The 3,669-nt window shown below is 34.1% G+C and overlaps 1 pseudogene across 1 annotated transcript; it reads right to left on the reverse strand.

Moving 5' to 3' along the window:
- Positions 1 to 1,657: 1,657 nt before the first annotated feature.
- LOC101036657 (sorting nexin-5 pseudogene) lies at positions 1,658 to 2,951 on the reverse strand (annotated as a pseudogene). The gene has a single exon (XR_012516738.1). The product of XR_012516738.1 is annotated as a sorting nexin-5 pseudogene (transcript).
- Between the last annotated feature and the right edge of the window lie 718 nt (positions 2,952 to 3,669).

A 3,669-nucleotide genomic window follows, 5' to 3' on the forward strand; every position in this document is an offset into this window, starting at 1 on the left:
CAGATCCTTTCTCCATTGCTTGTTTTTGTCAGTTTTGTCAAAGAGCAGATGATTGTAGATGTGTGATGTTGCTCCAGAGGCCTCTGTTCTGTTCCATTGGTCTATGTCTCTGTTTTGTTAGCAGTATCATGATGTTTTGATTACTGTTGCCTTGTAGTATAGTTTGAAGTCTGGCAGTGTGATACCTTCAGCTTTGTTCTCTTTGCTTAGGATTGTCTTTGGTATGCAGGGTCTTTTTTGGTTTCATATGAAGTTTAAAGTGTTTTTTTCCAGTTTTGTGAAGAAGGTCATTGGTAGTTTGATGAGAATAGCATTGAATCTATAAATTATTTTGGGCAGTATGGCCATTTTCATGATATTGATTCTTCCTAACCATGAGCATGGAATGTTTTTCCATCTGTTTGTGTATTCTCTTATTTCCTTGAGCAGTGGTTTGTAGTTCTCCTTGAAGAGGTCAGGGAGGGACATACTAAAAACATTTTTTCAATGAAGAAAAAAATAAAAGAAGAAGAAAACAAAAAAAAATTTATAGCATTTCATATACAGCTAAATGAAATGTGAGATATATATATATATATATATATATATATATATATATATATATATTTGCCAGTATCCTAAAAGTAAATCTCAGTACAAGTGGAATAACTTTCATTACAAGGACAAAATATGAGATATAAATTGTGTGTGTGTGTGTGTGTGTGCATGTGCGTAGTGTTATACAGAGCAAAGTGTATATGTTTTATTATGATTTAAAGCCTGAAGACATTTTTAAAGCATCAACCATGGAAATTAAATGAATTTAAAAAAGAAAGAGACTGAAACCTAAAAGAGGAATTAAAACAATCACTGAAAGCTACTAAAATTTTAATACAGCATAGTTTTTTATTTTTAATTTTTGTGGTTATAAGGTGGGTGTATATATTTGTGGGGTATATAAGATGTTTTGATACAGGCATGAAATGTTAAATAATCACATCACGGAAAATAAGGTATTCATCCTCTCAATCCTTTGTGTTACAAGCAATCCAACTACACTTTTTCAGTTATTTTTAATTGTATAAATAAGTTATTATTGACTGTAGTCACCCTCTTGTACAATCAAATAGTATTTCTTATTCATTCGTTCTATTTTTGTATCCATTCACAACACCCACCTTCTCCCCCTCCCCCAACTCTTCCCAGCCTCTAGTAACCATCTTTCTACTTTCTTTTTCCATGAGTTCAATTGTTTTGATTTTTAAATCCTACAAATAAGTAAGAACATGTGATATTTGTCTTTCTGTGGTTGCCTGTTGTCACTTAACATAATTTTCTCCAGTTCCATCCATGTTGTTGCAAATGATTGAATGTCATTCTTTTTTATGGCTAAATAGTACTCCACTGTATGTAAGTACCACATTTTCTACATCCATTCATCTGTTGATAAACACTTACGTTGCTTCCAATTCTTAGCTATTGTGAACAGAGCTACAGCAAACAAGGGAGTGTAGATATCTCTGCATTATACTGATTTACTTTCTTTTGGGTATGTACCCAGCACGGGGATTGCTGGATCATACGTTATCTATTTTTAGTTTTGTGATAAATCTTCAAACTGTACTCCACAGTGGTTATACTAATTTATATTTCCACCAACAATGTATAGCGTTTTGTTTTAAGATTTGTAGAAATCAAAATATTTATTCATATAATTTTTAACTAAAGTTGAAGGTAATAAATCTTCCATGGTAATGATTTAAGTGCAAGTGATGCTTGGCTTTCTTTCACATTCATTTCTTTTCTTCAGAGTGAAGGCATATCAGTTATTCTTGAACAAGTCAATACAACTCTGCAAAAGGGAGACATTGTTCCTAGCATATTCCATTTCCAGTTCAGACATTTCAATTAGATGCTTCTAAATGCTGCCACTCTCTTCAATTTGAAATTTGTTAGTTCTTCTTTTGCAGATCCAGGAAGTTGTTCAAATTTCCGGCAGCACTTCTGCTGATGTGCCTCAGCCATCTTGACGTCTTTGCTCTTTAACCAGGCCTCATTCAGAGCTTTGTTTGAGTTCTCATAGTCAATGAGGGCTTTGGTGTATCTGTGTAAGAGATCCTTAGCAGCTTTGATGTTGCGCTTGTAGTATTGGAGGAGCTCTGTTAGCTTTAAATCTTCATCTGATGAGACTCGATCCTTTATTTTACCATTTTTCAAATAGCTCAGCAACCCCAATAGGTACTTTTTGATGACTGTGGGCTCTTCTAAAGCCAGGGTATGTAAGCAGGCTGCCGTGTGGATATAGTCATCGGCAACATTTTTATGAAATCTGGTCATTATGTTAGCTTTCACACAAGACTCTTTGATCCTATTGTAATAGTTAATAAGGAAGTTCTTCTCTTGCTCAAAGAAGTCATCTACTTCCTTAACTTCAGTAAAAAGGACTTCTTCAGCACTTTTCACCATACTTTCGAAGAAGCCCCCAAACATCTCTTTAGTATTTTTCCGCCTAACACTTAGATCCTGATCATATTCCAGGAAAACATGAAAGTTGCGATCTTTACTGAGAACAGGGTGAGAAGAAAGCCACTGAAGAAAGATTTCATAGGAGGATACAGATTTCTTAAAAACAGCAACATACTGATCTTCCAGTTCTTGTTTCATCTTGGCAAGTTCTTCTTTGGTCATAGACCCTTTCCCTTCTCCCACTTTCTGCATCTTCTCTCGAGGACCATTGAAGTCAGACTTCGTAGGAGCAGGTGGAATAATAAGCCCAATGTAGTCTGTTGTTTCAGTAAGAGTGTCACATAGCCACATAAAGTCTTCATGTTGCCTTGTAACAGAAAACTCTGGGCTCTGAAACGTGGGCAATGTGGTCTTTGTGTGCACTATAAATTTGACTTTATCTCTCTCACTGAGTGCACCACGAATGTCAGTCTGAAGGAAGGGATCAACATTGAGGTCCACAGATATAAAATACACAGATACAAAAGATTCCCTTTTCTTCACATCCTCAACAGCGTTTGTTATTGCCTGTAGTTTGGACATAAGCCATTTTAACTGGAGTGAGATGATATCTCACTGCAAGTTTGATTTGTATTTCTCTGATGATAATGATGTTGAGGACCTTTTCAATATGCTTGTTTGCCATTTGTAAGTCTTCTTTTGAGAATTGTCTATTCAAATATTTTGCCTATATTTTGATCAGATTACCAGATTACAATATTTTCTTACCTGTAGAGTTGTTTGAGCTCCTTATATATTGGGAACTGGAGCAAAGGTCAATTTTGCTGTTTTGGAATATACAATAATTATTGTCAACAATAAAGTAATAGGTGTTTCTTTATAGCAGTGTGAATGGACTATACAACTAGATAATCTCAATTAACCTAGCTTCTAGTTTGCTATTTCTTTATTCTGTCAGCTCAACTCTTCTGTTGAGACCCACTAGTAAATTTTCATTTCTGTTATTTTACTTTATAACTCCAGAATTTTTGTTTTTTTAAAAAATAATTTCTATTTTTTATTGATTTTCTGTATTATGACATTGTTCTTATACATATCTTTAATTCTTTAGACATGGTTTTTACTAGTACTTAAAAAAATATGTGTATGTGAGTGTACACCTACACAGATATATATTTAACTCATTAAAAGTCTTTGTCTAATAAATTAACATCTGAGCTTCGT

The sequence above is a fragment of the Saimiri boliviensis genome, chromosome 3 (genome assembly GCF_048565385.1).
Source record: "Saimiri boliviensis isolate mSaiBol1 chromosome 3, mSaiBol1.pri, whole genome shotgun sequence".
Classification (NCBI taxonomy): Eukaryota; Metazoa; Chordata; class Mammalia; order Primates; family Cebidae; genus Saimiri; species Saimiri boliviensis.